Below are 14,737 nucleotides of genomic sequence, written 5' to 3'. Positions count from 1 at the left end.
ATGACGGATAGAGACTCGTGAGGACAGAGGAGGGAGGGAGAGAGGGAGGAAGGTACAGGGACAGGCACGAGAGCTGAAGAAGGAATACATACCCTCCTTATAATCAGTATAATAATCATAAGAGCAAACCTTATTGAGTTTGAAGGCTTATTATGTTCTAGGTATTATTCTATGAATTTTTAAGGCTAATATATTCACTTCTGAAAACAATTCTGTAAGTTTGGTAGTATTTCCACATTTTGCAGATGTGCAAATAGAAGTATAGAAAATTTAAGTAACTCGCCCTGAGTCACTGATCTATCACACGGTGAGCAGGGAACAGGAGCCAGATACACTGGGTCCAGAGTATGCATTTTTAAGTAAAATAATATAAAATCTGATAGCATGATCAATTTTTAAATATGCCTTTGGAGTAGAGAGATGGTAAGATACTTGTTTTCCTGTTTCTATGGTGCATTGAAGAAATTTCCCAGCCTCAGTATCTTTCACATTGTTCAATTAGTGAGAAATAAAATGCATTTTAAGATAGTTTTCATTGTGGTAACTAAGCTTTAGTTATCTTAATTTCAGTGCAAAACTGTATAGTTTGCTGTACCTACCAGGTATTTCTGAGTATTTCTCCTGAGTATTTCTCCTCTCCTTTGGGTCCTAAAATTCAGTGAGAATTGAAAGAGATGCTGGTAATAGTGAGCTTAAAATGGAAACTCGGCTTTAGACCAAAGGACAGAGAAGGGCTTTCTATTTCTTTCCCTACTGAAGTAGACTGACACAGTGACACAGTGAGAACCTGGGAGGAAGTGGACTTCCTCAATCCCGTCTACCCTGGTCTGCTTACCGAATGGGAGACAACCAAAGAAAATCCCCTGGGGCTGCCCACTTACTCCACAGGGCACGCAGCACAGGCAGGAAATTAAAGGTCAGATTGGATTTACCAAGGCAGATAACTCACTGCTCATATAGGAAAAAGAGTGCAGGGTAGGGCAATGGAAGATGGGAAGCTTATTTTCAATACCTTTTTTCTCACAGAGCAGGATGACCAGCACTTCTGAAATCCACCAGTCCTTTTCAACTGATACCTAAGAGGAGACAGCAATGAGTGGACCTTCACTGAGTAGCAAGAGTTAATGTGGAGGAACTGGAGATGTTATGTACATGAATGATCAACCAGAGAGGCCTGGACTATGTGTGGATCCTCACTGGACATCCAGAGCACAACATGAAGGCAAGATTTTTACTGTGGTATGTCTGAATGTGATACCACATGGAGATGAAAAGTTTGAAAGGAGAACTGGGAAAATGCTAAAGACAGCCTTACATCCTTCTTAATTTTACTGATGACATTTGACTCTAGGGTAAAAAGTAGACTGAAAGGATTACATTATATTTTCAAGAATAACAACTTCAGCTGCTATGATTTTTTGATTTTCTTTCTAAGCAGTAACCAACATAAAGTTACTTCTGTATATGGCTACTAAATACATGTCATAACAATCAAATGAGCAGTTAATCTGATTATTAATAATTCTCAAGGTATTCATCATTCTATTGTTAATAATATATTAACTACTTTTTGTGGCTGGGTACCCAGGATATTATGTAACTTCCTAGTGTTACATTGCCAATTTGTGATTATTAAGTGCAATTGAATTCAAAACTTGAAATACTCCAAGGTTGTAACTTATAGTAGTGTGAATGGAAACAAGATAAAGTCAGCACTGTGGATGTCATTAAACATTACTCAAATAGGAAATGAAGAAATTATTATGAACATAGAAGGGCCAATTTGTTTCATTTAAAACATACTGAGCTTTCCTTTTCAGAGATTTTATAATTTCAAGTGGTGAATCATTTCACTAAATATTTTTGACTATCAAATATTGCTCAGAGATTTTTCTTTTAGGAATGTATATGTATTGATTATTTTGAGATTATACATGCAATTAAGGCCACCTGACACACACACCCCCACCCTACCACCTGCCAGATAAATTTCAGTGTAAAACATTAATATTCCCTTCTTGATGAACTCCTTGGGCAGGAATAATTTCAGATGACAAAATATGGACAGATTAATGTGGCTACTCCATGAAATTTTAATAGTATATTCTATTAAAATAGATACACATTGAGACATCAACTTTTCTATTTCTTTTGTTTGATTTATGTTGGCAATAGGAATTACTTTCATACTTGGTATCCCAGTTAATGGTATATGTGCTCTATACACTCCATTTCATAGACAAGGTGGGTTGGAGATGTTTTTGCTTTCAATACAGACTACTAAAAGTTCATGTAATAAAAAGGCACTGGTTAAAACCATTTTTGTTTTTGTAGGCTCTGATCATTACTAACTGTTTATTCTTGTTCTCTTATTTTCTTCTTTTGTTTATCTATGATCTCTGACACAGACTGAGGAGAGAATTGGCAAAGAAACAGAACAACAGAATGTCAGATGCTTAGGGATCTTGGAGACCAGCTGAGTCTTCAGGTTGCAAACCCTCAGCATGAGCCAACGTCACACTGTAAGTTAGAAGCAGAGAAGAAATTAGGATTCAGTTCTCTGGACCCCAGGGTATTTCTATTATACAGTCCTTTCTGGAATATTTTCCAAAAGACGCAGTACATAATCAAGCATTCATGTATAATACTAATCACTGCTATGTGCCAGAAACTGTGCTATGATGCTGGAGACATAGTTGTGAGCAAGATGAACACAATTAATTCTTTATTGGGCTCTCCTACTAGAATATAAGTTCCATGAGGGCAATGCTATCTTTTTATTTATCCCTGTATCCCCAGCACTTAGAATATTTCTTGACACAAATGAGCATTCAAAAATATTTTTAATGTAATGGAAATATAAATGAATAAATAAATCTGGGCCTCTAAGTAACCATGTTAGAAAGAAAATAAGGATTAAATCTGCATACAAAGAAATGACTGAAATTCAAAGAGGCTTATGACAGACCTATATCACACCACAGATGAGGACTAGAAGAGAACTACCAGTGAATACACACCGAGTTTCCTTTCATGCAGCACATTTTGCAAATGCTAGCTCAGTGAAGCATCAGTGGAACTCTATAGGAAGCATATAGGGAAACTGGGTTAGTATATGGGCCTTTGAGTCATGGGAACATGATTTCCAATTCTGATTCACCTGCCCCTACCAGAAGCATGACCACACACTAGTTACCTAACTTCTCCGTGTGTTCCCTCTTGAAAGGAGAGCAATAATATCTACCTCCAAGACTGTTTGCATGGTCTGGGTACACTGATGGATATAAAGTGACTAAGCCAGAAAGTGGTCTATAGAAAGTCTTCAAAAATATTAACCATGATATCCTAGATATGGATAAGAGCACTGAGTTTCTGGTTTCTCAGTGATGAATCCGATAGTCCTCAGGAAAAAATGTGCAAAGTCCTATGTCTGTATCCTTGGCAAGAAAATACACATGTACAGTGAGAGAAGATAGAAAAGGTTATTTCAAGTCTAGTCATGACCAGAAAGGTAAAATGATAAAGCGCCTGTCATACATCTCAAAGACAGGATTCACTTCCAACCAAGTAAAAATCAGAAATGTCTCTTATTTAGGATGGTTTACAGGTCATCATATGCGACCTTTGGTACAAATTAGAAAAGGTCACTTTTCCTAGAAGAGCAATTAAAAAACCCTGCCCCTATGGTGTGAAGAAAATCTCCATGGGTATCCACCTTGGGGAGCAGAGAGCAAAGGCTCATAGCTTAGCAAGAAGAGTGAGATGCTCTAAATTTTATCCCAGCTCTCTGTACCTAGGAAGGCTTTGTGCAGTGTCCTAATTCTGGAACAGGTGGATAGAGCTGGGCTATCCAGTGGGCCCAGCCTACCAGATACAGTACCATACTTCAGGGAGCCATCATTCTCAGTGCTTCTGAAAGATCAGTGTAAGGCAGGGAAGGATGGAAACAGATTGTGAGTTTATTGTGCTGCAGATTACGTTACCAGTTTCCTCTTAGACGGAAGCTCTGGAATTTGTCAGGGAGAGAAGTCAGTGTCACTTTGTTTCAGGAGATGGTTCTGTTCCAAACACCTGCAGGAAACAAAACCGTTCTTCTATCTAAGATTACGTGGATCCTATTTATCTAGCTTTATTGTTGCTTTTTCCACACATACACACACACACAAAATAAAAATGGAGGCTCTTGTTGGGAGACGATGTTTGCTTTCTGGATGCTTTTTCATTTCCTGTAAACTTTCCTGCCTCTTTTTAATTTTGCAACGGAAGGTCAAAGAAATGATTTGGGAGCACAAAAGACAAAGTTCCATTTTACCTCTTCTGCCAGGAAGCAGGGAACAAACTGGGACAAGAAAAGCTATGGGTTCTAAGAATATACTATCATTTTCTGATTTCTTTGGGGGAATTTAGCAAAGATCTTACCTAATTTTCTGCACTTTAACTTCAGTTGGTTTGACATGTAATCTTTCCTCCCCTGCTCAAGAAACTTTGCAGCTGTTGTTCCCAATTCTATTGTTTTAGCTCCTCTGCGTGAATGTCTAGGTTCTCCTTATGTTCGGGGTTTGTTTATTCTATCCAATCCACCATTTTTTTCCCTTTTTTCTAGAAATCTTTCTTCTCTAGGCAGACTGGTCTCTTCATTGCCAGATCTCTTCATCAAAATTATTTAATTTCTCCTTTACTCTCTAAATTTAGTTAATAGCAAATGATGAATATTTGTTGTGGAAAAGTATGAAAACATTAGTGAGCCAGTGTGGCAGAGACTGGTTGGCTGCTCACCAAACCTATTTTGTCTTCATGGCCCCCTGCCTTGCACCTGATTCACTTCACATAAGGGGTCTCCCTGGCCACAACAGTGAGGGGTGGGCATGCTTTCTCCATCATCTCTCTGCTGTCCCCAACTGCCACCTGGACGATGACAACATAATTTCCAAATCGTGTGTTGAACTTGGTGGAACCATAACCTTGACAGCTGTGATTTCTGAGGCACTCAGTAGAGTTACACAGACAGGAACATCTGTATTGGACTTTTCATATAAAATGTAAGAGAAATAAACCTTCATTGTCATAGGGCTCTGAGACTGGGGACCATTTGTTACAGACTAGGCTGTTCTGCAAAATACGCAGTCTGTATCAAGGTTAAGAGAGTGAATTGCTACTGTGTTTCAGGCTCTTACCCTTAATTAACTGGGAAAAATTTAGCTCTACCCCCTGAAAGGTAATTATTACTAGGAGTCAAAGGGGAAAGGCAGAGAATACTAAAGTGGTTCTCAAACTTGCCTGCTTATTAGAATTTCTTAGGTAATTAAAAAAAATAAGAATGCCTGGATCCCACCTCAGACCCATTAAAGAAGATTTTCTGAGAGCGAGAACCTAAGTATTTCCATTAAAAATAAATTAAGTTCCCAACAGTCTAATACTCATCTAGGATTTAGAACTGAAATGTTTGTTTTCAAAAAATTAGGTGGCAAATGAAACAAATAGAAGATTCTGGAGTGAAGCAGGGAGTTACAGTGACACTTTGATTCTTACTTGGACCCCCAACACTCCAAATAATCTCTGTGTGCCAAAAATATTCTGAGAATTCTTACTAGTACATCCAATTGGGAAAGAAGCACAATTAGTAAGTTTCACCTTTTTCTGACTTATATGAGAATTGCAAGCTGGTAGAAGAAACGAACAAGCAGCCTGCCTCTGCAAATGTTGAGAATGAGGTAACATAGTGAAATGCAGAACTGATATAATTTCTAAGGGTTCCTTCTGTCAAGGTAACCTGACTGTAAGAAAGAAAAGGCAAGGAAGGAGGAAAGAAAGAAACCACAAGAAATAAAAACAATCAGATCAAAGTGAAAATATATTTCAAGGAGCACAGGGAAATTATTTACAATTTCTTTATTTTATGTCACTACATAAAGATAATTTTAACTCAAAAAGACAAGAGGAAAGGAAGAAAGAAGGAAATGGGACAGAACACTGCAAACCTGAGAAAAATAGCAGCAAAAGTAATAAATTAATGGAAATAAAGAGGTAGAAAACAGAAAATTTTTGACAAAGGATAGGTTTAAACTAATCACAGCAGAAGTACATAAAAAAGAAAAATAGCTTGATAAACACATTCCAATATAAGAACAACTGGAGTATTTGAGTAAATACAAAACAAAATTTATTCAATTATGTAATAAAAACATATCCTAAATTTAAAAAATGAGAACTGTATATAAATATTGAAAGATCATGAAATATTCTATGAACATTTGATACAAAACATTCACACTACTAGTTAGGCTACTGAGCTTCAGGAATAAAGAAAGAAACTACAGGCATCAGAAAAAGAAAAAAAAACTTCCAATGTAAGAAAGGAAGTCAGGTGGGCTTAAGATTTCTCTATAGCAGCCTTTTGTTCTGAAGGCAGAAAGAGTGATCCAAGAATATTCAAATGCAAAGGCAAAAAGCAAGCATTCTCAAATATGATATATCAGGGAATAAAGCACCCGTGTGTCCTTCTTGAATTAAAAAATTCTAATGACCATATACTGTGATTTAAGATATTTTTAAACGAATGGGTAAACAGCAAAAGAACTGATAGTGGGCAGTTAACAAGTTCATATATAAAAGTAGATCAAATTGTGTTTAACAGAACAGCCTATTAAAGTTGACATTATAAAATAACAGTGCAACTTAAAACCTGGGAAGGGAAAAGATAAGGCAACAAGGAGCAGTCCATTACCTTCATCTTTCCTCCTGGGAGTGAGTGTAGGTTACATTAAACTCAAACACAAGGTTAAAGAAACACATTATGGTTTTATGCTCATTTTTTTTCTTAATGTTTTATTCCTTAATGTGTTAAAGCTATAATTTAAGAACCAGATTCTCTGGTAATGCACATATTTTACATTCAAGAACTACTTTATTTATTCTCCTATTTTCATTTAAATAAAAATGAAATGAGTACTTTTTCTTAAAAAAGCATTTATTTATAATTTGAAGTCATACAAAATAATTCTGTGTGTGTATATACATACATACATATATACAAGATTTTGTGGAACAATGTCCATCTAATATAAAAGATACTTATTTTTTTAAGGTGTCAAATGTTGTTTGAAATCTTTATAATAAACACATTATTTTTTCAAACAATAAAGTGGTAGCAAAAAGCAATAGTTAAGAGTGGTTAATCATCAATGATAGCAATATGTAATCTAGCCATATGACTTTCCCTATTTTTCCTTTATTTTCTGTGTTTTTATATCACCTTCTTTTAAAAAAAGAGGGTAATAAAACTGCTTTGATGACTTCCAAAATCTTGTTGCCATCACAAAGATATTCATTGCTTCCAGGGTGGTATATTTCCTGCCAGACTTTTTCTTTTTAATGCATGTCCTAATATACTTATGTATATGTAGTTTCATTTTTATTTGGGCTTATGAAATATTTTGGTGCTGCATATTTTGTTCTACTCTACTATTTGCCTTTTAAGTTGCTAAGTTATGGAAATCTTTACCTATGAAGGTAAGGATCTACCTTATTCTTTGTATTCTGTATAATATTTCATAACATAGACACCACTACAATTTATTAACTATTCCTTCTTTCCTTGTAATTTAGTTTGTTTCCCCATCTTCGCAATTTGAACAAATGCTAAAATGAGTGTCATTGTGTGTGCCTTTTGAGTCGTCAGTGTGTTTCTCTAAAGTAGTATGCTGAGAAGTGAAAATGATGGATCATTAGGACCATAGACTTTTTTCTCATTCAATTTGCTATCCAAAGTGCCTCTGCAAATTTATGTTCTCATCAGTAGGATTGTACCTTTCTAAATGAGCTGTTTTCATTCTCCAATACTTAGTCCACATAACCTCCCTACTTCAATTCTCATTTTGCAAATCTTGTAAGAGTGAATTGATGATCCATTAAATGTTTATTACTTGCCCATTCTCTCTGTCTCTGTCTCTTTGTTATCTCTGTCTCTTTCTCTTCCTTTCTCTCATTCTGTGTCATGGTCTTGGGGGGATGGAGAAATTATAAATAATTGAGCCATCATGTGATAAATATTCTATGGATATGCAGAGAGGAAAAACAGAAAAGGAAATAATCAATCCAAATTTTAGGGAATATCAAAGCATGATTGAATTGTTCTAAAAGATAAGAATGTGTTCTCTGAGTATAGCTAGAGAATGAGCCTTCCTGGGAAAACACACACACACACACACACACACACACACACACACACATATATATATAATATATATATAACATTTATTATATGTAATGCAGTACCTGTAATAATTCATATATTATGTAATACTATATATATAAATTTTACATGTATATATTTATATTGGAAGGGCATCAGTTGTGATCTCAAAATTTCTATGGGCCAAGCAGGTAACATAAATAGGTGAAGTAGGTCAGGGTACAACAAATAGCATAATAGAGCAGATAATAGCTCAGACTCATTGTTGCGAGACAATAGGGAGAGACTGGCCATAGTTACAAGCTTGGGTGGTTATCAAGACATGTCTCTATAAAAGGAACAGCTGCTATTCAAATACTCACTGCTATGAGGATTTGAAGACCAAAGGTTAGACAGATATAATTTTGTAAGAGAAATTCAAATTCTAAATAAGTACATAGAACTTCTGAATCTTTGTATGTGGGATATTGACTCAAAAATGTATTTTTTAAAAATACAATGTAGTTTAAAAAAATTTTAGAGTGACAACTCATCCTGATTCACCTAGGACAGTCCATTTTAAAACTGAAATTCCTGCCTCCTGGGCAAATTGGGACTATTAAGTCAGCCTCATTACAGAACTCATATATGGCCCATATATAGCCCAGGGGCTGCTATTGTGTACTTTCAGAAGACTAAAACCTCAAATTTTAAGGAAGTATAAAGAGTTCTATTTCTACTGTGAAACATTATGGAAAAGTATTTCTGGTTGGGGTCACAGATTGGGAAAGCAAAAATCACGTGTGCCTATAATTTGACACTTAAAGAGACAAGAATTATGCATACGAAAAGCTAACCTGAAGTTCTATTGCAGCTTTCAAATGTCTTTGTATCTTAGTAAGCAGAATTAACCCAGTTAATTGTTTCATTGCTGAAATTAAAGAGGTACATCATCCCAGACTCATAGATAATCAGTGAACCCTTTAGAACCTTATTTCCCAATTATTAAGGGTGCTGCTACTGTACACTCTTTCTTCCATACCTCTACTTTGCTTACTGCAGAGGATTTCAACATGTACTCAGATTCCCTATTGCCACCAGCCATCAGTTCTAAGGTTCCTCAACTTCTCATAAGATGCAACAGGACCAGTGAGTACTATTTTGATGAGAACAAAATTCAGCACTCCTATCTAAGGATTTGAGTTGCACCAATCACCATGGTAACTAGACAAAAATATAATTTGTATAATATATTTGAAAATGATGTGGTGCAGAGGTCATGACTGGCAGGAACAGAGGAAAGAGGTTGGGAGAGAAAAACAATATTTCAGTCCTCTGTAGAATAATGCAAAGTATTGAATTATAAAATACTGGTTTTACATCATTAAGCATTTATTTTATAGCAGAAAAAATGACGTCCAGAAAGGTTATTTGACTTTGCAAGATTTCCAAGGTTACTCAGTAATTAAACATGGGACTTTAGTCCCTATCTCCTAAATCCAATGCTTTGCTTTTTTTATAGTTGCCCCAAAATGCAATAGAAGCTTATTTAGGATTATATAGTCCTTTGTATTTTTATTATTATTAAAGATATATCAGGCAGTATTGCATATAGCACTGTACTTACTTTCCTTTCAGAAGCCAACTTTGAAGCAGGAACTTTATTTGGGAAGTGATTCTGATAGGTACACTGGTAGGTAAGTGGGGAGAGGGTATATATAGGTAAGAGGAGGCAGTCAATAGAGGATGCATTGCCGAGCAAGGTTCCATTAGGTGTACAGGCTTAGTCCTTGCAAAGAGCTCTTCAAAGTAGTGTAATTAATGCTCATGTCTTAGAGCTATTTCACCCAAAGAAAAAGAGAGCATTTGTAATTTCTAGCCATTACTCATTTGTGGAAGGTTGCTCCCAGTTGGTACTGACCATCTGGAATGTTCAGTTCACTGGACAGGTAGGCAGAACTGGAAGAAGTAAGCAGAGAATACTTTCAAGCAAAGAGATGCAGATAATGCAGAGTAGGGTTCAGAGGGCATATAAGCTGGACAGCACAGCCTACACTATAATCCATCTCTGTACCATACATCCAGTCAGGAGCCATGAAATCTACTTCATCCCATCACTAATCCTTCAATGTATAGTTTATCACATTGCAGAGAAAGAGAGAATATAGTTTCTGCTGCTGTGGCTGTTGCTAATCCCCAGCTACCATTCAACATTTTCCCCTCTGCCAAACATTCAAAAACCTCCTTCAAACTTGTCCATCACTTTGGCTACTCCAGCTTTCTTAGCATAAGCCAGACTGTATTCCTATGGAGTCTGATCTATTTGTCATGCCCTTGTTAAGCTCTGATTGTAACTGCCCATTCATGGTTATTACTGGGGATAGAAGTACCAAAACATATACCAGAGAACACACTAAATTATAGACATCCCTTCCTTTCCATTATGTACCACTAAACAGATCTCATGATAATTGGAAAGACCACAATTACCAGAATAGCAAAATCCTTTCTTTGCCTGCTGATACAGTGACAATAAAAGACCATGAACAACAACATCTATAGTCTCAAGTTTAACAGAACTTTTCTTTTATCTGTTAGCAGAAGCACTCTCACCTTTAAAAACTGAATTTCTAATGCAGCAGATAACAGTCCCCAGATGTATCACTGACAGTGATGACAGAGAGATCCATTCCTAAATCCACCTTCTGGTTTCCCCACCTACTTTTTTACCTGTTAGGGAAATAAGCTCATATAATGGCTGAATAAATTATAAAGCAAGCTTTGAAGCCCTTAGAGGATCATCCTCATCTGGTGCCTTAGATAAGATTTTGTGAAATCATTTCACTCTTCTGTTAGCTGGTAGAGTCTGAGAGGTGTAGTATATAGTAGGATGAGTGGATTACATGGTCATGTGCATTTTTCTTTCACAGTAAAATGGATATCATGAGACTTAGCACATTATGGACAGCTCTGATCACGTAATCTGTGCTGTGGTCAGGTGTTAATATATCCAAGATGAGTTAGTGTAGCATATGCTGCTTTATTTGTTCATTCAGTCAATCATCATTCAGTAATATATTCCTACCTTTATTCATTCATTTAATTAAGTGAACATGCACAGTAAATTAATCTTACGTACACAGTTCAATGCATTTTTCATATGCAGTCACCTGTGTAAACACAAAAACATCAAGGTATAGGCTATTTCCAGAATCCCAGAAGATCCTCTGATGTCCATTTAAATTCAATACCCCCGCAGGGTTTATCTTCTTAGGTGAAAATTACTAACACATAGAAATTTCATTTATAAAATTATTTAAACCTTTTCTTAAGCATCATATAAGCAGAATCATAAAACATCCACTATTTTGTTCCTGCTTCTTTACTTGACCATAAATTTTGTAATTTTCCTTTGTTGCTCCAGGAGGAGGTAGTTCCCCAGTATGGGGAAGTTCACTATGAATTTGATAAGGCCAAATAAAAACAAGGGAAAGTTGGGATTCAAAAGGGGCTCATACCATATTAATTCTCATAGCAGTGGGTCAAGAGCTAAAGTAGCATCCGCCTGCTGTGTACAAGTGGCAAAGACAGTTCACTCTCTCTTGGTTCCAGCGCTGTCCCTTCCTGCTCCCTCTCTCTGCCCCCTAAGCTTCCACTTCTCTACTCACACTTTTTGCCTTCCCCACCCAAACACTGAGAGAAATTCTGTGAGCAAGTCTCTATGGTGACTGGCAGATGCCCAACCAATTATGCCCAGGTGCTTGCGTGTTTCCTCTCCACCCCTCCCCTGCACCATTACTCCCATGACTGACTGGTGGCTCTGCTGCCACTAAACATCCTGCCACCCATAGATATGCAAACATGCTCTTTATGAACACAATGGTTGATATTAAAGCTGGTGAGAATCCTCGTCATGAATTTCCATTTCCTTTACCTCATCATGTTGCATGTACAAATAATTTGTGTTTTTATGAGTATACAAAAATTTGCCACTTCCACTGTTGCTGAGCATCTTTAGTATCTAGTTTGGGGCCATTATGAATAAAGTTACACTCACATTTTGGCATATTTGTTTCTACCATGAATGTTTCAAGGACTGGAAATCCTGGACAGCAGTACAGGTATATGTTTGGCTTTAGTAAATTCTAAAAAATGGTTTTCCCATATGGTTGAACTAATTTACATTCCAAGGAAAATTCAAAGGTTCCAATTTTCCAGAATTGATCACATACTAGGCCACGAAAAGAGCCTCATTAAATTCAGAATGAATGAAATTGTAGCAACCAGCTTCTCAGACCAGAAAGGTATGAAACCAGAAATAAATTATGCAAAAAAACAAAAAAGCCCACAAACACATGAAGGATTAACAACATGGTCCTAAATAATCAATGGATCAATGACCAAATAAAAACAGATATCAAGCAATATATGGAACAAATGAAACAAACAACTCAACACCCCAAAATCTGTGGGACACAGTGAAGGCTGTCCTAAGAGGGAAGTATATAGCAATACAGGCCTACCTCGAGAAACAAGAACAATCTCAAATGAACAGTATAAACTCACAATTAATAAAACTAGAAAAAGAAGAACAAATGAGGCCCAAAGTCAGTAGAAGAAGGGACAGAATAAAGATCAGAGCCGAGAGAAATAAAATTGAGAAAAATAAAACAATAGAAAGAATCAACAAAACCAGGAGGTGATTCTTAAAGAAAATAAACAAAATAGACTTAGTAGCCAGACTTATCAAGGAAAAGAGAGTGTACACACTTGAACAGAACCAAAAAAGAGAAAGGAAAAATCATGGATGCTACAGAAATACAAAGAATTATGACACAATACTATGAAAAAGTATATGCCAACAAATTGAATAACCTAGAAGAAAAGGACAATTTTCTAGAAAAATACAACCTTGCAAGGCTGACCCAGGAAGAAACAGAAAATCTGAAAAGACCAATTACCAGCAATAAGATTGAATTGGTAATAAAAAAAAAATTACCTAAGGAATAAAATACCTGGACCAGATGGCTTCACCACTAAATTTCATCAAACATTTGGCTAAGACCTGATACTCATCCTCCTTAAATTCTTCTAAAAAGTAGAAGAGAAGGAAGTATTTCCAAACTCATTCTGTGAGGCCAGCATCACTCTAATACCCAAACCAGGAATAAGATACCACAAAAAAAGAAAATTACAGACCAATATCCCTGATGGATATTTTTAATTTCCTGCTATTGTTTCCTCCAAAACAGTATCAATATTATAAATATTTTGCACAGATCGGTTTTCTTTTTCTTTTGTTTTGATATATATATCCTTTAGCTCTAGAAAGAGTAGCTCTTGTCCTAGACAAAAGAAAAGACAAAAACTGATGACCTTCTGGAACACAGAGGCTCTCCAAAGGACTGCTACAGCAACTGTCACCTACACATGTGATTCATTTCTTGACTGATATTCTTCTGTATTTCGGCAGGCAAAGAGAAGCACTGAATGGCTTTTTCAGCTAACCCTTGACCTTTTTCTTTGATCCCCATAGTCCTTCTCCAAATGTCACCTCCACTTGTCACACATTGCTCTATGAAGTTTGTGAACTTCCATCTAACCATATGTAGTGACATATTGAAATGCACCAGAATAGTGGTTAGTTACTTGTGATGTGGAATCAACTTCATTATTTCAAATCCCAAATCTTCTTTTCACTTCCTGTTTGACCACAGGTAAATTATTTTGTCCCTCTGAACATTAATTTCCTAACATATATCCATATACATATTGGTCCATATTAGCTATTCCAAATGGTTATTATGGAGACATATACCACATGCTAAAAAACTATTAGCTGTCATATTATTGCCACTTATGGTAGTGCAAAGTTGGCCTCCCTCAATTTAGAAAGAGTCCCCTCTCACCCCACATATTTCACATATGCATTTCTAAGAGCTTTATACTTGCTGGTTGATGGCAGATATCATCTTAGAGTCTTTTTAATTTAATGTGACAAAGTATGTATATATGATGCTCCTTATTTCTTATTTATTGTTGTAATTCAGAAAGCCACTGAGAGCCTCACTGAAAATAAATAGCCAGGTAAAATAATTTAAACTAATGTCATTACTAATTTAAATCACCACCAATTGGATTTTTGTGCTGTTCTCTAAGATTTCCACAAAGTACCATGGGATTTTCGATGCTGCATGATTGCAATAACTTTGTACAGTGACAGACAGTAACTATACTTATTGCGGCATTTCACTATGTTTCCAATAGTTGCATCACTATGTCATATACCTGAAACTAATAGTGTATATCAACTAAAGCAGTGTTACAAAAATGTGTATATTTATAAAAACCCATTGAATTAGGCACTTTACATTTTTGAACTGTATTGTATATAAATTGTACTTCAATTGAAGTGTGGAGAAAAGAAAGGAAAACTATTTAATTAATGGATTTGTCACCTAACTGAACAAACGATTCATCAACTCAAAAGCCAACCAATTCTAAAAGAAGTTCGCAAATAGAATCATACAGACAATAATAAAATGTAAGAAATAAAAAGAGATCAGA

At 36.0% G+C, this 14,737-nt stretch overlaps 1 long non-coding RNA gene across 1 annotated transcript in view; it reads right to left on the bottom strand.

Moving 5' to 3' along the window:
- Window positions 1–484: 484 nt before the first annotated feature.
- Window positions 485–14,737, bottom strand: part of LOC140850565 (uncharacterized) — a 135,590-nt gene continuing 121,337 nt past the window's right edge. Inside the window, exons 3-4 of the long non-coding RNA XR_012133504.1 lie at window positions 1,013–1,076; window positions 485–648 (exon numbers count right to left, since the gene is read on the bottom strand). This is a non-coding gene — a long non-coding RNA (uncharacterized lncRNA). The remainder of the gene's footprint in view (window positions 649–1,012; window positions 1,077–14,737) is intronic.

This window comes from Manis javanica, chromosome 7 (genome assembly GCF_040802235.1).
Source record: "Manis javanica isolate MJ-LG chromosome 7, MJ_LKY, whole genome shotgun sequence".
Taxonomy (NCBI): Eukaryota; Metazoa; Chordata; class Mammalia; order Pholidota; family Manidae; genus Manis; species Manis javanica.
Note: the sequence above shows the minus strand (reverse complement) of the source record. Positions and strands in the feature narration are given on the sequence as shown.